Source organism: Oxyura jamaicensis, chromosome 5, assembly GCF_011077185.1.
Source record: "Oxyura jamaicensis isolate SHBP4307 breed ruddy duck chromosome 5, BPBGC_Ojam_1.0, whole genome shotgun sequence".
In the NCBI taxonomy this organism is placed as follows: Eukaryota; Metazoa; Chordata; class Aves; order Anseriformes; family Anatidae; genus Oxyura; species Oxyura jamaicensis.
Window position 1 is genome coordinate 24,797,756 of NC_048897.1, and position 21,616 is coordinate 24,819,371.

Here is a 21,616-nt window from a genome sequence, read left to right on the forward strand (position 1 = left end):
TATACATACTAGCAATATAGTTTATGCAAATTAACTCCTCTCCTCGTTTCTTTAAAGTGCACATTTTATACGGTATTTTCTACAGGCATGAACTGGTAATCAGGCACCAGCTAAGCCAGGGCTTGTCACCACATCTGGCAGTGCTTCCCTCTGCCTGCCTTCCGCCAGCACTCAGCGCCACAGCCCGCGCGTGCCAGCCAAGGGAGGCAGATTCCCAAGCACCGCGCTGCTCTCGCTGGGACTCCTCTGCTTCACATTACCGCCCAGCTGCAGCACAGCACAGACCTGTTCTGCCTAGGACCAAACCAGCTGCATCGGGTACCACTCCTACTCGAAGCAGAAACAGCCTCCTTGTATATGGTAACTTTTCTTTTTCTTCTTCTTCCAACCGTGTGCTTTTATGCTGTCTGTGAAATGACACAAACTTCTAAAGCATTTCCTTTTCAAACGAATGCCAGTTTCTTCCACCTTGATCAGCCTTTTCCTTATGTGTAGATTATGGTTCACATTAAAATTGAACAGCAATACCTTACGACATTCACAGCACTGTGTGCCAAAAGGAAAAGAAATTTACCTTAACCTGTCCTTTATCATTCTGTGCAGACTCCATGCTGGTTCATTGGATGTTTTGGATTCTCTGACTGATTTCCTTTGGAGAATTACTGACCGTGATTTTTTAGACACCTGTTATTTTTCACTGTTTCTTTGTAAATAAGTAGGCCTTTTTTACACTAAAACATGTTAGCTTGGTTAAAGAGGTTTTTTCCCATTTTTCCACAAATACCATTCTGTTGAAAATGGAGTCCTAGGGCACTGGTTCTCTGCTTGTCTTTGTAAATTGACTATGCTTTTTGTTGTTGATGTTGTTGCATGCCCTCCCTCTTCCCTCTGTCTTCTTCATATTTCTATGGCTAGAAGACAAAACTGAGCTGGTTATTGAGACAGTATCATTTATTTGTGTTCTTTAAGCAGGCTGCAGCAGAGCCAGAAGATAATGGGCACCTCATTTATTCAGGCTTTGAATGATCATATTTAATTCCCAGTGACAGCTGTCTTCACCACATTAGCATTGCAAATCAGCTCTGTTTTGTAATGGCCTTCTATTGAACATGATTCAATTATGTGTGGTCCATAGTGAGGCAGGATACGGTCTTAGTATCTATAGCAATATTTCTGCAAGCTGCTGCTCTTTACACTGCTCACATTTAAGCTGTCTGTTTACCACAATGCTTTCCTTGAACTACACTGAACTCTCTTCATTTTGCAGCTAAATAAAGAAGAATGAATATAATTCGTAAAAGCAGTTATCTGGTCAGACATATTACATACCCCATCTTCTTTACACATGCCTGGAATCAGGAAACACTTGTTAGAATAATTGTTATTATACTTAAAACATTTATATTACAAAAGTCATTAAAGTGGATTTAAATGATTATAGTGTTAAATGGTACTAAGTACTAAAGCTCAAAGCTGGTTTAAGAAAGATTATAATAACATTCCAAACAAGTAAATTTTCTTTAATGTCAGAGCTTCCCAGGAAAAGGGCAGCAAGGCTTAACACCTATAAAGCAAGCTAAAAAACACAAAATTTTGAAAACACGGTTTCAAATGTTTGAGAAGTCCTATCTAATTTACTGTGAAATGGCTAAATCCTGTGCACCATATATTCCAGTCCTTCTGCATCTGGGGCTGACGTGTAGATTACATTTCAGACTAAGCTGCTGAGGGTCTGGATCACATCACTGTAGCTTAATAGGTCTGTCTACTTGTTATAATATAAAATATATATATATATTTCTAAATTCTGATCCCACTTGTAAGGCAAGTCCTCCTATTGTGTCAGGCAGCCTCAAAAAGAAAAGCTTCCTCTGTACAGATCCTGCAAAAACATGCTACTGTCGGTGCAAGGCAAAGCACAAACCTTACCCTTTTCTTCAGGATTTCCACTCCTGTGATCTGTAAAACATTCTGCACTTGCAGAAATCTCATTATACACAATGCCACTGTCCCCAGCCTCAGGGCTCTTTTAGCACCCTTCATCTTACTGATGAAGTGTGTACGTATGGCAGAAATATCTTACTTGTTCCACACACTAGAGTGCTGGACCATCATTCCAAAGTATCTTGTCAAACAATGCAAGGGAAGGTTTGTTAGTCATACACTACTTGGAATTGTTTAAAGATCCCCTCTAGCTAACAATGATAGAGCAGTCACGGTGTCCCTCCTGTGGGACCCCAAGTCTGAGGCTGGACCTGGGCTGGAAGGTCACAGACACTCTTGTAAGATGCTGTTCCCTCAAGTGCTGCTGCACTGGACACTGCTGTGCATTTACAACTTTCTTCCAATGTGATGACCTCCAGATAAAGAGGCACTCTTCTGTCACAAAAGTAACACTTTGGCTCCTCTGCTTATGCACTGTCTCCCTGAGAGAGAAAAATGACTTAGAGGTGTAGAAGCAAATGTGCAACTCATTTTGGCTGTTGAGAATCCAGAAGAAAACCTAAGAGGACTGCTATGTATTTTAAGTTTTGATCTTAATTTTCTTTTCTATTTTTTCCCTACAGAACAGCCCATTAGAAATGTCTTTGCTAACTTCTGAGTCTGAACAAGAGAGCAGTCCAGCAAGGAACAACTTGTATGGGTATTTCTAACCTTTTCCTCAAGCCCGAGTCTCTTGAGAACACAATCTGAAACTGATATCTGTCTTTTCTGACCATATTCTTAAGGATGACTTCAGTTTTTTCTTTTTTAAACCTGCATTCACACCTTTCCGTCTCCACTGTTCCCTGTGACATATTCAATTTTCTTTTCTGCCAAGATTCTGGACATTGCCATTTCTTGATTATGTTCTTAACTTAGTTTATACTACATTTTGGAAAACACAGAAGTTATATGACAATAATGACCACTTCATAACTCATATAGGTGATTCACATTTTTTAAAATAAGACCCATCTGTTTTTAATGGCTGTTTATTTTACATACCTCAAATTGTACATTCACCTACCTAGGAAACACACTGAAGTTTACAGAAGCAGTAACTTTAGCAGGGTCTCAGGCCCCAGTTCTCACAGATATTTATGGATCCACTGCCCATCAGCTTAGGTGCTAGATGAAAAATTTGGCTATATATTTTAAAGAAAGGAGGTGCCAATATTTCAAAAATTAATGTTAAATTGTATTTAAAATCTACTCCGCTCAGACCTCCCAAAAAGGAAGATGTCTCTTTTTTTTTCTTTTCTTCTAATTTGCCTGAACCTTTCGGCTGATTAAAAGCAGTCTACAAAAGGAATGCAATACTTGATAATGGAATAAACCAGTCTCCATCACATTAAGAGTTGCATTCTCTACACTCTTCACAGACGATCAGAGATTTTTTTTAAAAAATTGTTAAAAGGGAGTTGTTCAGTTCTCTTTCATATCATTTCCCTTACTTTCTGTAATAATACCCACAAAGGTTTAAAGTAAAATTAGCTTTCTTAACAGAAACTAATTTTATCAGGGAAAAAACTTTCCTTGTGGATGAGTAATGGAACCAGGAAAAAGAGCAAGAAGAAAGCCTGCACCACAAGCTCTACAGGGAAGAACAGAGAAAAAGAGTTTGGCAAATAGATTAGAGGATAAACAAGATTGTAACTGTACCTTTTAATTTCTTTCTTCCACTGAAAAATAAATGAAGGAAATATTTATTTCATTAAATGTGAATATCCAGGATTTCCAGTAGTAAACAATTCCATTATGGCACACATTAAGAACACTTGTACATATTAGAGTATCTTCCTTTTTCATCAGTCTTTCACCTCAGAAGCATTGCACTGTGACTGAAAAGGAAAAACAAGTACATCTACACTGTGGCAGAGACTGGTGGAGTATAGTCTCATGCTTTGGCAGCCAGTCCCAAGGCCCATACTATCTGACACTGCTAGGTTGCTCTCAGGTCCATATTTTTAGATGCTGATCTTCATACAAAATATTTTTTGCCTGGGGAAGAAAGGTCTGTGTAACAATAGTATCTGTCTCTCATCTATTTTCCCTGTCCTGTAGTCATTATTAACCCAAATCCCTAAGGTATTAGAAGTCCTAAAGCTGCAGAAACCAACCAATATCACCTTTTGTATATGCTTTGCTATTATGTAAGATTGGCCATGTTTACAGTAAATTACAGGGGAAAAAAATAAAAGGAAATTTCTTTCTATATTGCTTCATGTAATGGATACTAATGAAAACTTCCTCCACCTGTCATATAATTTGGTGCAATTAATGTAATTTGTTCTGGTAATTGTAAAAAGGTCAGGACCAGAGTTCATGAAATATGAATCACATCCCATTTCAATATTTATCATCCTGTGCTATCCAAAGATACCATTAATATACAAGTAACTTCATTGAGAAACAATGAAGATTCCCAGAAAAAAAATAAACCTGTTAGAGAAGTAAGGAAATTGAAAGTAAATCCCATAACACCCTCTCATTCTTCAACTGGAGGCAGACATTCTTTAGCATTCACCCACCACAGGCCATCCATCGTCTTGTAGCCAGCCTTCCAAAATAATTGCTGATCAACTGATTTTTTGTAGTACTTTAAAGTTGTTTGTGCTGTTGTCTGCCCAAGATGAGGTGTTCCAAGTACAAAGGCAATTAATGCAAATAGATCAATGAGGCAAATAAAGCTAACAGTCATCTTGATCTCATGTGACTATGCTGATCCTGCCCCATGTATTAGTGCTAGTTAAGAAGAATATTAAGATTAATTAATTAATAGATAAAAAAATATTAAAAGATAATTACTGAGGTTGTGTCTGCCTAGACCTTCAAGTAGATGAAGAAGCCTGTGTTTGTGGGCTAAATGGAAGTTGGTGTCTTGCAGATAAGATGATAGGTAGGTTGTCAAAAGCCTTAAGAATGAATCCACAGCTTAGGTTTGGTGATGCCAAGTGGACTTTTGTAAAGCGAGGGAAGTAAAGGTAAGGGAAACATATGAAGAAAGGTTCTTGCAGCAATATGAAGAATTGTCAGAAGAACAAAATTAAAAAAAAAAAAAAAACACAAAAAAGTTATAGTAACTGAGGCACAAGATAATGCCAACTTCTGCTAGCTGGAAGGAAATACAGAAATGTATTTTGAATATTTGAAATTTGAAATGTTGTAGTGAGAACACATCCTTCTTGGACATATAAGAGATTTAGTCGAAGATTTTTGTTTGGACAAAATAAGCAAATATGCTTTAATAAAGTATGTTGCACTGAAACATCAACACTTTAAAAGGCATAATGTTATCAATGCCAGTTACTGAGAGCAACAGGGTCACTGTGGGTAAGCTGGAAATAAATGGCTAGTTTTTAAATCAAAAAAGATATGCTTGATTTCTTAAATATTCAACTCATAGAAGCTTGTTGGTATTTTTTTGGTTGGTTGGTTTGGTTTTCTGTTTTGTTTTGTTTTTTACCAAGAGAAACCACTGTTAAGTCATAAAGTATAGAGAACAATATTTTATAAAATGAGTTTCTAATAGAGGAATGCAGGTAAACAGTGACAGTTTACATTACTTAAAAAAGCAAGCAGTCAACAATTGCTGATGTAAGTAGGCAAGTGTTTTTTTATTATTTCACAATTTCCCCTCCCATTAAGTAATTTAAATGGGAAATGTTTAATATGGGGAATATTGGCTAGTAAACTTGGAATTATCACAGGTATTAATAAGCCTTCTAAAATCTATATAGGCTACAAATATATATTTAATATATATTTAATTTGACCTCGACTGATCTTCATACAGAGTATTCCCTAAATAACAACTTGGAGCAAAGCCATTTAAAAGATTATAAAATTCTTTCTACAAAAATAAAAAGGACATTAGCATTTCTTCCTTTCCCATTCTGTGTTGTGTACTTTTTTTTTTTCCTCTTTTTTTTTTTTTTTTTTTTTTGTGGAATGCAATTTATTTTCTCTTACATTCCTTTCTTCCATACAGATTCTCTGTATTTGATATATGGTAATTCACGATCACTGTTTTTAAAAGGCCTCTAAGGGCACTATAGATAGAACAAAGAGAAGCCAATTCCCTGAGTTCTCTGTGGACAAAGAAGTCAGATTAGCAAGCTTCTGTTACAAAAGAAGCTCTCCAGCAATTTCAAACGTCTGGTTCAAATTAACAGTTGTCAACTAAATCAAGGAGACTGAAGCTGAGAAGTTAAGCAAGATAAACATGTGAAATTGCTCATGAAGAGCTGAAGCCAATCAAATAACCATTTTATCAAATTCCAGTAAATTAAATGAATTAAGTATCGTATTATTAATATGGTGAAATGGTCCCTTTGCTTTCTAAGACTCTGGTTGTCATTCTCGTGAATGCCATGGCCACTTGGAGCTCAGCAGCAATGTTGGAGATGAAACTCAGAGGTTACTGCTCTGAAAGCAAAGCCCTCAGCTGGTGAAAAATCTGTATTAACTTGGAGCCCAACAGAACATATGACAAAAATAGGGTTGATTACTTTAAACATTCAAAGTTTTTGAAAGATAATTTATCTTGATTTTAAGATGTCAGGTAATGTGTATCACACCACTTAATCTTCACTGTTAAAATTACTGTTAAAATTAAAATTAATCTTCACTGATCATTTTGATTTTTTGGCATTGATTCCATGTCTTTTTCTACAGGCTCTTTTCTATCTGTATCTGTTTCTACCATTTTCTTGTTTCTACCATGTCAAACGATCACTCTAGAACACTGTTTCTTAATCTGATCTCCATACAGGCAAAACTATTAAAAAAAAACACTTGGCAACAGACAACTGTATTTGCAGTAGACAACTGCATAGTTACACATGCCCATACTCACAAGCAAAAAAAAACCTAGAATATACTAGAATATATTTTTTCAATAAATCTATTTTGATACTGCCATACACCAAACCACTCTGAAATAAATTATGATTGGGTTTTTAAAGGTTGAAAACACAATAGAGTAGAGTACAGCTAAGGCATTTAAAACTTAATGACAGTTTACAAGTGTCATGCTTGGTGCATTTCTGTGCACCGTAATATTGTTCAGTACCCCATGAAATCAATAGTTGAGTAAGGAATGCTCCAGATTTTATCTTCAGGAAAAGTCCTCCTTATATAATAGTGCCTTAACACTGGGGTTGGATGTGAAAAGTTGCAAAATATGGGAGATATATTGGCATGGCATTATCCAAGACATTAATGCTTTAAATATATTGTGACATATAAGATTAGCTGTATAAACAGCACACATTATGTCTGTTCAATGTGTTACAGTATTTTAGGATTACTAAAGTCATATACATACACCAGCAAAACCTATATCAATATAACTATCCTTTCACTTCTCTTCATCAAGAACAAAACTGTTACTTCTGAGCTTATAGAACAAACGAGTTAAAAAATCAGTGATATCTTCATCATGAATATTTGTCCTTATCAGAGTGGAGGCTCCTGGAACAATTACTACGTATCTAGGCAGCAGCACTACAAGTGAATGTGAATTAGCATCACTACAGATTATTCCAATAGTTCCTATTCATCACAAACAACAACAGCTTCAGGAAAACATAGCACTACAACATGTGACCAGACAGGGAATATAACTGAAAGCACATTTTCAAATCAAGAAAGTACTCTAAAGACTATCAAAAATACTAGTATATAAGGAAACCCACAAGACAGTGTTCAAAGTTAGAATATTTAATTGAATTTCTTAATAATTTCTGAGAACTGCAGCAGAAAAGCTCTTATATGTGCAATACAAAAGGTTATAAGCAGACAACCCATTCAGACAGTGACCTTGCCAGCCAGTACTGGGGGATAAAAAAATAAATAAAACAGCACCATTCCATGTCACATTCTCCAACACCCTTATTGCTCTACCTCCCCACAGAAATGTCATGCAAATAATAGAGGATAATCCAAGTTAAATTGTGGTCCATACATGAAAAGGTTTTGGAAAACATAATTAGTGTTAACATGAAAAATGTCTTGCACGTTATCTCCACAGTTTTTATTCTAGCAAATGAAAGGAAATAAGCCTGCTCTCTCCCATCCTCCTTCCAGTTATTAGTTATCATGAGTATAACTACATGCAAGCAGTACAACAGCTCTAGATCTTAAATTTATACAAAATTGCTGAACTAGGTTTTACAAATAAACACAAGGAACATGTTTATTAATAAAACATTGATCAATCCTTTTTAAAAAGTCAGTCCACTCTGTTTATTTGAGTATAATTCTAATAGCAGAAGCTATGTTGCTAATAAAAAGTGAACAAATTTTCAGAGATTGCAATCTGCATAAACTTGATGCCATTATCACTTTACCAGTATCATATGCCTGGGGAAGAAGAGGAACCATTATTCACACTTTACTTAAATTAGACTCACCTCACTGGGCTGGTATTTGGTAATCCAAAAAGCAACCTCATTTCTAGAGTCCACAACAAATTTGCAGAGGTAACAGTCAGTAAGAAGATGGATTTATTTTAAAAACTTTTATACATATATATATATATATATAGGTATACATACCAGTCCCAAATAGCATTATCTACCTTACATGCAAAATCATTTACAGATGTAGCCAGACTTTACTATCTGCATTTTAACAGTATGAAGAAACAAAGCCTTAGAAGTTTTACTTAAAAATGCAGAAAAACAGCAGGAACTGAATCCTACTCTTTTCACCTGATACTTTCTCTCCACTAGCCCATAGACATCAAACCTACACTGATATTGGGTCGTCTAAACCCCACTCTACAAATTTTCCACTTTGAGTATTCCTACTCTGGCCAAAATGCAGATCCCATTTCTATTCTGGTTTCATTGAACTGTCATTCCAGGAGTTTAAGAAGTGAGTTCAGAATATTTCTGCAAATAACTACTTGGTTCAAACAGCTGCAAACATATCAGATGTAATCAAAAAACAATTGGCAATGACCATATACATCAAGCATGCCAGAGTGGATGAGAACTTAAAAGCTAAGATCAAGAGAGTAATTTGGAAATCTAATCCTCACTGATACCTGCATGCAATTTGCATCTCAATTTTTGGCACAAATTCCTCAAAGCACCTAAAATTGGCCACTAAAGCATGTGCAACAGCACCTGAGCCCTACTCAGGGACAAAGTGACAGGGTTCTTGGAGTCTAAGTCCCAAGGGCCAGAATGTTGATATGGTCCTCAAGACTGTGCTGTCTTAAGCCACAGTTTTATGACCTGAAAGGACTATTCAGCCTTTGGTGTTGTACAATATAGCCAATGCTGGATGCACTCTACACAGTGGCGTTCCTGGGTCCAGCACCAGACCTACTACTCATACAGCTGGAGCACTCCTGTACACCTCTTGGAGCCATGGACAGCATGGGTGTTTCATATGAAGCTGGGGATTTTAACATAGCCAGACACCTTAAATTGGAAGCAAGTGATAGCACAAGTCCCTGTTCCCTTGGGAACTGATAGCACTTCCCAGCTCCCTTAGGAAGCTGCACGAGTAGCCAGGTGCCCATCAGACAGGGCCGTTCTTTCTTCACCTTTCAAAAATCCAGGCAGTACAGTAGTATCTGTCTATAAATTTTAAATATATAACAGAACACTTGATACTAGACTGTTCATCTCAACATTTCAGTGGCTGATGTCAATATTAACAGACAATCTTTCCTTTTTCTGTCATTATTCCCATCTCACAAGTACTAAGGGTATGATTCTGCCTCAAATATTTAGGGCTTTTTTGCACAACACTCTCAAATCATTCAGCCTTGCAGTCAAAAGAATCTAATTTTCTCTGCTCAGAAAGGGGGGAGGAATACCCCTCTAACACTTTGCAGACCTTCCGCATGCTGATTCCAGAGTTACGTTTTTGTTCATATTGGGCCTTGACAGAGAAAGGATTATTGTCGCATTAACTCTGCAGACCTGTGAAGACACCCGCGTTCTCTGACCACACTGTTTTCTGTTCCCACAGAAACCACATATTTAGTGGGGGCAGCCCTTGAAATGAATGGAAGTCTCAGCATTCATACAGTAATAAAGGACTACAACCACCTGGATTACTGTTATTCCGGTGTTATTTTATAAATACAAAGATATTGAAAATACCGAACCATTCCTTCCTTCCCTGTTTCTGCTTTACTAAAACAAGACTGTAGAGAAACTAAACATCTTTTGCCAGATCATGTAGGTACATCTCTCATTTGCCCTTCACCCACACTGTACTTACTGTTTTGAATCTCAATCTATGTGTTCAGTTTCATTCCTTATTCAAAGTAACATTTAAAATATTTGTATTTTCTTAGATAAATGATAAATGGATAAAAGGAACATTTGATTGAAGGTTTTGATTGAAAGTTACACCAAATTTAATCATGCAACCCCAATGAAAATCTGGTTAGCTTTTACGCTAAGAATAGGCCAGTGGAAAGGATAGCAGAATCAGAGCTTACATATTTAGTATTGAATAAACCCTATTTTCTGTGCTGTTTTCCATAAAAACAGACATGCTAGATCAAACTAAAAGATTTTTCTCAGCCAGTGGCCAGAAGCTGATGTTTAGAAGAAAGAACATATGAAAGAGGGAAAGTAGAGTGCTAGTTGCCAGCTACTCCTGTTTAAAATCATCAACCTCATATTTAACAGCTTTTCACGGTCTTTCCTTTATAGAACTGTTTAATCACTTTGGAACTTTTTTGTAATTTTGGCATCCCATGAAATTGAATTTCAAAATATAATATTCTTAAGCAGGAAAGGTCTTTCTTATGTTTGTTTTAAACCTGCTGCCTAATAGTTTTCTTGGGTACCCCGCAGTGAGTAATCATTCCCTATTCAGTTTCTTTGTGTCATTCATAATTTTATATTCCTCTATCACACCCACCTTTTGTTGTCTCTTTCCAGGATGAAGAGTACAAGTACAATTCTGATACAGACGCTGCCCCATACCTCCAACCTTCCCCTCTGCTGTTCTGCCCTTTCTGGGTCTACATATCCTCCAGCAGTTCCACAAAGCATTCACTGTGTGGCAGTCTCATCAATATATGCAGGGACGTAATCAAGCTTTCTGTTTCTTTTTTTAATATTATTATTCTTTTCCTAATACTTCCGAATATTGTTTGTCTCTTGATAGCTGCTGAGAACTGGGATGATGTTTTTAGGGAATTAATCAGAATAGCTCCAAGATCTTCTTTGCTAATTTAGAATCCACCACTGTGAGCTTCATAATTGCAATTGTTTTTGTTTTTTTTTTCCTCAGGAGTATTGCTTTGCATTAATTTCTCACCCAATCATTCAATGCAGTAAAATCCTTCTGCAGCATCCTTCTGCAGAAAGTTTTGGCTATCTTGAGAAATTTTGTATCAGTCAAAAATTGTTTCCTAATCTCCTCCCTTTTTTTAGAGATGTTAAAATGTTGAATAGTTAAGAATGTTAAGACATTGAATACAGACAGCTCCATTCATTCCCCTACTAAACCTTTTGGAAAATGACCACCTGTCATATTCTTTTTTATTCCCCTTTTCTTTAACATATTACTAATTCAGGAAGAAACTTATGTCCACTTCTACCCAAAATGGTTAGTTTTTATTAATAATTGTTAAGACGATTATTAAATATCCAAGTATGTAATGCCAAGTTTTGCTGATTTTTCCCCATTATTACACATTAAAACACTGTCACATACTTGTTCTTGTCTTTTTTTAAACTTCAGCTAATCTGCTCACTAGAGAATTGAGATACACTAATGAATTTCAGTCTCACGCTCTTCAGTTCAGGTTCTTTCAAAAAGATTTTTTCTTTAGTTTAAATCTTTCTTCTATGTTGCTGTGATACTTTGTCAGAACTACAGTCAGCCTTCCTCCTTTTGTATTTTAAATTCTGTAATTAGCTGTGTCATTGCTTTTAGCAAGTCAATGTTCAACAACATTTTGGGCTTGTTTCATAACAGTTAAAAATTAATTTTCTATGTTCTCATTTTTTCTGTTTCTTTTTCTAGGGTTTTGTACGTTCTCATTTGGACAGAAGTTCAAAAACTGAAGTTTTTGCTAATACCTTTAATAGTCTTCTGAAAGCATTTTACCCTTTGAAAAGCCTCTTTTAACTCCTTCTGAGAAAAGTTCATCTTTCCTGTTTGAAGTTGTATTATGATGGGAAGATGGGCATGGAGTTCTTTTCTTCTGCCTTCAGTGATATCGAATTTGAGAAGGCTGTGACCAGTATTGCAGAGCAGATTACCATTATGATTTTACAGCAGAATTTCAAGAAATAAGTAAATTTTATTTTCATGACAAATGTCTAATCATTCATTGCTGGATTAAAATAACTGCCTTAGGAATACACTACAGGTGTGTGCACTGCATGGCATATAGTTAACATAAAAAAATCTTATTTAAATTACTGCCACTAAGTGAGAAACTGGGATAAAATATATGTTGTCCTGGATTATTTGTGAAATATTATATTATTATGACTACCTTCATCTATTATGTGGACCTTTTCGTTGTTGCTTTAAAATTGATTTAGTTCATTGACCTGACTAAGCCTGCCTTTTTCATGAAAGTGTAGAACCTTTCACCTGGGATAAATATTAGACATTGCATTTCATCATTCAACAGGAATACATAAAATCTATTTATGTTGCAAGGAAAATATATCCTTTTAATCATTTCAGCAATCCCTATTTTGCAGATTACTCTTTTATTAAAAAAAATAAAAAATCCATTGACATTTACATCACTAATGATGAAAAAGAAAATAAATAAATAAAGATAATTGCAGGTTTCTAGTTAAGTAAATAGCTTAAAAGAAATTCATATTAAAACAAGAATTTCTGCATATTGCTATTGACATAAGTGCCCTCACAGAAAATATTTCAAATTTATCTGCAATTTGTTTTCATTCTTTGCATATACTGTGAAAAAATACAGTACATTTTTTTCAGTAATACCTTTGAATTCCCATTTTTAAGCATACTAAAAGGCAAAATAACTGAAAATTAATTACTAACTTAATTTTTCTTCTGTGTGACATTAATTGTCATATTGGTCTGTCCACAATGATATTCAATGAAAGTTTATTTTTGGTTGATGATACCAAATTTTTATTTATTTTAAATGCTAGACGGTATTGATCTTCTCTGCATTTTACCAGTGACTGTGGCAGAATACAAGGTATTGGAAAACATTGACCCATGCATGAGCACAACAAAATTCAGCTTTTGTAGACAGTGCAGAACAAAGGCTACAGGTGAAAAACAATTCAAAATCAGTGTTTTGCTTGTTTGTTTTTTAAATAAAAGAGGATCAGAGGTTAAGAAATATCTATTTTATATAAATACTGACTAGTATTTTTTGACATTTTAAATTATAGAGTTGTTGCAACAATAGTCAATGTCAGCAAATGACTCAGATCTGCACAAACAGAAAGAATAGGTTTTCTTCAGATCACCTGGACCACTATTAAAGTGGCCCAGACATATGCAGATAATTCTTTATAATTTCTTTTCTACCTGTTTTGCCACCTACAGCATTTTTTCCCCAGTTCAGTGAGATTCCCCAAAATAAGAACAGAATGGAGACAAGCCATGTTCATTTTACCCAGAGATAAAGTCACTCAGGCTGCCCCCTCAACAGTGAGTGAAAAATTGTGGGTGGAAGAAGATCTTCACATTAGTAAAAATGTGCTGAATGTTAAAAAACAAAATACAGAAACAAAAAACAAACATGAGCAGTAAAGCTAATTTTGAATGGATGTTAGGGGCTCTGTAGCAACAATTTTCAGAACTGCCTGAAATTTAAATGATAGGAGTGGAATAATGACAGCCCCACAGCCAACAGGAATTTCCCATCTTGTAATGACATGGATTGCAACCTAAATCACACTTTTATGCACTCCAAACAGGAAAAGCAATATTTTTCTATCAAATATACTTTAAATATAATAAGATATGGCACACAAATACCTCATGCAAGAATTCTAAAGAAATCAAAATTAGACAATGTAGAGTATAGGCAAGTATACACAAATCTATGCACACACAACATTGAAAATCATTTAAACTACATATAAACTACATAACAAATCGCAACCAACGTTTAATAAAACAAAAATATTTTCTTTTCAAAAGTTGTACACTTTTCTCCTTTCCTCTATATCTATATATATGGCCTTGTTTCTCCATTTTCTGTTAATGTTAGATTTTCTCTCTCTTCCTCCATTTCCATGTTTATTCTTTTACTCACCTACCTGACTTCCCTCTTCTTTCTCTCCTCTCTTTATTTGTTGCCCTGTATCTAAATAGCCAGGTGGGACACAGACTCTGCCTAAGCCAATCTCAGTGACTTTATACCCACTGCTTAGAGAGGGTACTCAGGGCATAAATGACTTTTTCCCTGGTACCTCAGTGTCCCTTGTATCAAGGCACAGTCTTGTCAAGGTGTGGCCTGAAAATAATGAGGATGGAAATCCTTTTGGCTTAGGGATCTCCATGTCTGTGGTTTAGAAAAAAACAGTAGGTATTTTACTGTACTTTTTATTTTTAATCTGTTTTTGCATTTGTTTTGTTCAACAGCATGTTATTTTAAAAATAAAATAAAATAATAAAATGAAATTAAATGAAATAATAAAATAAAATAAAATAAAAAATAAAATAAAAGTGTGTGTCTTTATTCTCACAGCAATGCTTCTTGTCCCCTCCTCCCATCTCTACCATGCATAACAGAGCTACTTTTCATGCACAAAGCAGGGCCACAAAGGAAGAGTGCAATCCTGCATACTCTTTACAATTTCACCACTGAACTTTGCCTGTGGTTTCATGTTATTCATGGAGAAATTTATAAAAAGATGTCTTCTGATGAATATTAAGCCATATTAGCTTCAGTGAAATGCTCAAAAATCCGATCCTCAGAGTACTTGACACAAATACCAACCCATGTTCCAGTTGAGATAGGAGACAGACAAGTTTTTCAGGTATCAGACAATCACCTGCATGTCTTTTCTTGCCAACATCATAATGTTTTCAAGGACAACATTCTTAGTATTCTCCCATGTAAATAACACAGTCAATGGGATGTGTAGCTGAGAAGTTCTGGAGAGATGTTACCTGTCTATAAAACACTACAATGAAAGTTTTTGGTGCTGAATATATACCTGTTCACAGAAACCAATAGATATTTGCTGCATTTTATGAAATGTAAATATATTTATGCTTCAATAATATTAAAATCTGTTGAGGAGAGGAGGTTCGTTTAACAGAGTGCTACGAAGACATTCATGAAGCCTTCCCTATCATACTTTACCAATGCATTTTACCAAGAGGTTCTTGCAAAGAGCTTCTGTCTTAGCTTGCTCCAAATCCTATATCCCAGATGTACATGAGCTTGAGATTCTGATAATTTTTTATGTTTAGTCCAACCTTTAGGCAAAAATGCTTCTTTTAACAAAGAAGGTGAAAAAGTCCCTGAATTAAGAAACACATTAAAACTTACCTTCCTCCCCCCCTCCCCCCCCAAAATGAATAGAATGATACAATTTCCAGTTTAGCTAATTTTAAATAAAATTTAATATATATATATATAATAATGAATGAAATTCCTGTAAGCAAGAGATTTTCTCTTCAGAAATAGTTTGATAAATAATTGAATTCTGCTGGGAATCACTTCATTGTGAAATTGCCATTCAGTATTAAATCAAGCCACTCAATACATCCATAAAATAGAAACATTGGCCCATTACTTTGTTAATAGAATTGTTACCTTCATAAACATCACAGTCATAACTGAATCTTAAAAAGCAAATGCCATAACAAGATTGATCATTAGACAATTAGGAGATAAGTGTGGCTACCCTTGTGGAACACATTTCCTCCTCTTTTATGCATATTTCTTCATTGAAGTATTAGGTTGCCACTGACATCTTTTCAATAGCACGTGTGTTTTTGTGACCAGTCAAGTTCTCTCTTCATTCTTCTCTGGGCATTTATCCGGTCTGTTTACACTATAATCTTGTTGCCACTAGGAATTAAGGCAATGCCAAGCAACACATGGCTTTTATTATCTATTATTTATAGAGCAGTAAATACAGTTTTACAAATTGCTTATATAATCAAAGTAAGTTTATTTTTAGAGCTCTTATGCTGTCAAAAGAGAGGTTACTTTTTTTATATATATATTGATAGAATGTTTTTTTGCAGTTATATTGGAATGGTTCCAGTAAAGAACTGTCTTCCAGACACAGCAGAAAATAAACCAGCCATGTGTGCTGTTGCAATATTCAGAACCTTTAGTTCAGGACTTTGTTTGATATGTAGAACAAAAATTATTAGACCTTGGAAGCAGAAGCTACACATGGAATGTGGCAACACAATTTCTAAAATGCTAATAAATTGTTTATGAAAAAATGTTGAATTTCTTTAGAGTGTTGTTACCTGTAGGCAAGCAGGTTAGATGGCTATGTGCTTATTGTATCAAAGTGGGCAAGAAAGGCTCTAGGGAGACCTTACTGAGGCCTTTCAATATATAAAAAGAGTTTATCAGAAAGATGGACAGAGACTTTTTTACTGGGGCCTGTAGTGATAGGACATGGGGCAACAGTTTTAAATTGAAAAAGGTTAGATTTGTATTGGACATAAGGAAAAAAAAAAATATGATGAGGGTGATGAGGCACTGGCACAGGTTGCCCAGAGAAGTGTGGATGCCCCATCACTGGAGGTGTTCAAGGCAAGGCTGGATGGGGCTTTGAGCAACCTGATAGCAGCTCTCCATGCCAAAGGAGGGGAGGGCGGTTGGACTAGATGGTCTTTAAGGTCCTTCCAACCCAAACCGTTTTATGAGTCTATGATCTAGAAGTCAAGCTGGAGGCAGGAACAAAGTTGCCCTGGTCATGAGTGACACAGCACATAAAGTCCAGCTTCCCAAGGAACTGGGCAGCTGTTAGCCAGTCTCCACATATGATGTGAAGAGAAGGCTCAGATCCTGGTGACTGTGGAATAAGACAAAGGTGTATTCTATACCACCCTATGAGGGCCTTCAATAGCAGTCTATTGAAAACTGACTTAGCAATCCATCGCCTAAGAAGCACTACTGGAATGTACACAACTGGTTTGTTCTGTGGGAGTGAGGAATGATTTGATGAACATTAACAACTTCTCCCGCTAATTGGTTGCAAAAACAAGCTGTGTAGAAATTGCTAGGATAAGGAAGAGCCAGTTAGATCTCCTCAATGCTTACAGTTAATTAGGTTCATCTTTTCCTAGTGTTCAGGTACACAGACAGAGGAACCAGAGGAGGGACCATTCTTAGTGCAAGAGAACTTATGTTGACAGACATGCCAGAAAAAAGGAAATATATATCCTCTGTAACAAATCATGAAAAAGGCATAGAAACTTTAGTTGTAGCTGTAATGGAACAAAAGAAGATCAACACAAAAACATTCTCATTATCCCTGAAGAAAAAACAAAGAATGCACAGATCACTTTTAATGTCTGCCTGACTTTAAATGTCTGCCTAATTCAGACATCTGCCTGAAACAAAAATAAATTTTGACAGCATAGAAAAAAACAGGATCATTTTGACAGTGCAAGGAAATATCTTTGAGGGGGATTTAAAAAAATAATAATAAAATGTAACATGGCAGGCATGGCAAGGAGGGATAAAATAACTGCAATCTTGCTCAAAGTGGCAAAGAGAATCTGGGATGGCAGTCCTGTGTCTGAGCATACCAGTCACCTGAAGGACTGGGAAAAAGGAATCACTATGAAACTAACAAATGGTATTAAAATGGTATTAAAATACCCTTAACAACTGGCATGTGATCATCTTGCTAACTATTCATGGTAAATATACCACACAGTTTTTCTGATCAGAATGCTAGCAACTGCAGATTTTAATTCCCTACCCCTACCCTGTCAGTGATATTCTGCCTTTTCACTTAGCCTTGCCTTGCAAGTTATCAAAATAATAGTTGTCACAAAAGAATCTCGTTGAACAAAGCTGGATGGGTGGTATCTCTCTTCTTTTAGAAAAAAGAAAAACTTCAATAGTGTAGTTGAAGGGCATATGTGTAGACAATGGTGAGATATTCCTTTGGATAAAACATAACTCTGAAGTATTGTCAAAATAGAACGTCCTCAGATGTCCATACCAGGACAAATTTATTGGGTGAATATTTCCTAAATGATTAAATACAGGTCTTTTCCATTTGAGCTTGCCTTACGATCAATCTCTTTTACCAAACCAGAATTCTGCAGGGAGACAGAGAAATTAATTTTGCTAATGTTATCTATTTCCTGCAGACATTGACAGATGAACCAAAAACTTACTCAGTGACTGGAGTCACTAAATGTTAAAATTTTAGGAGAGAAAAATCAATGAGATTTCAGAAAAGGTCTCTATTTCAAGACAGTTGACTAATGCATTTATCTAAGCAGTACACTCATTGTTCTCATTTTTAATGTAACAACTTAAGTCAGCAAGGAGAACCGTGCCTCTCAAAACCTCACCTGAAGAGCTTAACAGCATTGCTCATCACCTCTAAGTAACAAGGCTTCAGTGATAACTTTGGTGCTCCTGTGTCAGCTCCTGTGTCAAGGGTTGTGAAGGAGCCACAAGCCTCCCCTAGAGAAAGGCTTTCAGTGCCGACGTATGTGACATATTGTGAAACTATTGGGCAGAACAAAGGAGGTGGAGGATTCAGAGCAGTGACGATGACCAGCAGCTATGCAGCAGCACAGATGCAAAAGTGGACACATCTGGACAAAGTAATGAGCTTTTGAAAAAAAAAAAAAAAGGCATTATTTTGGCAAGCCCAAGAACAATTTACAACACATATAAACAGTAAAAGCTAAAAAGTTAATGAAAGCATTTATCAGAATTCTCTCAGATGAGATCTCTGCTTGCTATCTCTCAAAGTGCAGGAGTGCAGGAAAGTGACTGGATTGGGATGAGGGAGGAGAAAATTTAAAAAAAAAAATTAAAAAGAAAAAGTAAAAGGAAGAGTAGCAATTAATTTGTTTTTCTTATGTTGAAGAGCAATACTCTTCTACATACTTTCTTCATACTTATACATCTCAGTGGACAAAAGGATGCAGCTCAGTGCAGGCAAAGCGTGTCCCCAAGGTTAACAAAACTAATGATCTAAAACTAATGAACTAAAGGGAGTCTCACAGCTTTTAAGCCAAGCTATAGCACATATAGACAATTTTTTATAACACCACTACTGATTCACATTGCTTCCCACGTAACATTAACTCAGTGAAAACTTGCCAGCATACTTGGCAGTCATCTATCATGATGTTATCATTTCAAATGGAATAAATCCAAGTGCAGATATACACATCAAATGATTCCAATGACTAAAGGAAATAAATTTATCATAGATAAATGCAGTGCTTTATGATTAATACTTTTTTAAGGCAAGAGTATTTTGTAAGACAATATTTTACTAAAGACCAGGGACAATTTTACTACAAAGCCTTCCTTAGCTTTTAGTCTTAATTCAAATGCAGTAACAAATAACATGCATTTTTAAAAAGAACCCTTCAAACTATGCTGCTGTCCTTCTGCCTTGAAGTTAATTCATTAATTAAAACACTTTCACTAAAAATACTAACTGGCTGAAAGTGGAGCAGGGTACAGAGAAAAATGAAATTGAGCTCCACTTCTATTATAATCTCTATACAGCTCAAGGAAAATATGAATTTATTGAGGGTAAGAATTTTTCTTTCTCTAATGGACAATTTCCATTTTATTTTTTTTTTAAATTCAAGTATAGACCAGAAAATGGGTGGTGTTTTACCAACATTATATTTTCATTATGTTAATTCAGATAGTAAGCATCCACTGTTTTTCAGATCAGACAGATAGTTAAGGTGATTGCTTCTTTTATGTATATATACACATTTTAAGAAATTGCATGCTGTCTTCTTCTGCTATTGATTTCTATCCCCCTTTTCAGTTGATAAATGCAAAATGTGTCTATCTGCTTGGTGACCTTCCCAATATATAAATGCATACTTTCAGCAAAGGCATGCCCTTTCCCAACATTTTTTTTAGTTTGCATTTAACAAAATAACTGCAAATGTCAGGTATTAGAAGGGTTGAAACAACCTTTTCTATTTTGTTGTCTTTAGAACCCCATCTTTTATTCATGACTTCTCTCTTGGTGCTGGAAGGGAGGCTGTGTTGCTATAGCAATGCCCTGCATATCCTTGTGGATAGCTTACAGTTTCACTTTTTTTAAACAACAAAGAGCCATTGATACTAGATGTTGCCAAAGGTTACAAAAGTTGAATTCTAAAATGGAAATATTTCTTCTATAAGATTGCATACTATATGTATGCCATGCAAATTCAAAGATTCAAGTAAACATACATCCCTTTTGTGAATACAGACGAACCTGGGATAATACTGTTTGGTGTCAATATATTATGCAGAAGAAAAGTATTTAAAATATACTCCTTGTTATCTTACAGCTTTCTGACCTATGGTAGAAAAAAAAAAAAAAAAAAAACTTTCTACATTTTAACAGTTCTGGATAATAAAATGCAATCTCGTATTCCAATTATGATTTAATGGTAAATACACTCCCAATGTCAGGGAACAGTCACCTTATAGGAGCTTCCTTGCCCACAATGGATATTAAATATAGTTGAGTGTCCTTCAAGACTTCTCAAGTATGGTTTTTGTTCCTACCCTAATTGATTTCTCTTCTGTCATATTTGAGTCCCACAGATAGATGTTTACATAGTACAAATTCAATAACAGTTCAACAAGTTAAATCAAATAACGAGTTAGATGGAAAAAATTAGGGTTATAGTCATAAAAGAGAAAGGTGTACTGGTGATTCAGCAGGCAGCACCCAATGACTCAGAACAGATCAAAGAGGGTAACAGGGGCAAAGCATCTCCTGTCACTTCTACAGATGAGTAAATCAGAGAGAAAATCCAGACTTTTCTGCCCACAAAATGCAAGACAGACGACGGAACAAATGCAGCTCTCCCTGAGCATTCTGAAGGTCTTTAGTCTTTTCTCCTACTATGCTTACCAGAGAACCAAATCAACTTCAGTAGGGGTTTCAATGAAGGGATTCAGTTTCATGTGCAATCCTTTTGGGACCACTGACTGGTAGCAACATGGTCCAGGTTCAGTTCCCAGATCACTAAAGTACTCAAAATGAGCCTTTCTGTAGAAACCTGGCACACAAAGGCCACCACTCGACACCTGACAGCAGTGCCACACCAAGCATCTCCTGCACCTTGCACCCACCTCGCAGCCCTCCCTCAGGCCTGTCCCAATGCAGCTGTCTGCTGGGGCCATGCAGGAGATCATCTCACAAAAACAGCAATCACAGAATCATGGATGGCTTGGGTTGGAAGTGACCTTAAAGATGGTCTCATTCCAACCCCTCTGCACTGGGCAGGAACTCCACCCACCAGACCAGGTTGCCCAGGGCCTCATCCAGCCTGGCCTTGAACACCTCCAGGGATGAGGCATCCACAGCTTCTCTGGGCAACCTGGTCCAGTGCCTCACCACCCTCTGAGTGAAGAATTTCTTCCTAATATCTAGTCTAAATCTCCCCTCTTTTAGTTTAAAACCATCCCCCCCTTGTTCTATCATTATCT

General features: G+C 36.0%; 1 long non-coding RNA gene across 1 annotated transcript; it reads left to right on the forward strand.

The window, feature by feature from the left end:
* The first annotated feature begins 210 nt into the window (after window positions 1-210).
* On the forward strand, window positions 211-12,290 carry LOC118167393. The gene is made up of 3 exons (XR_004751114.1): window positions 211-360; window positions 2,568-2,644; window positions 10,902-12,290. It is a non-coding gene; the product is annotated as an uncharacterized LOC118167393 (long non-coding RNA).
* The last annotated feature ends 9,326 nt before the right edge of the window (window positions 12,291-21,616 follow it).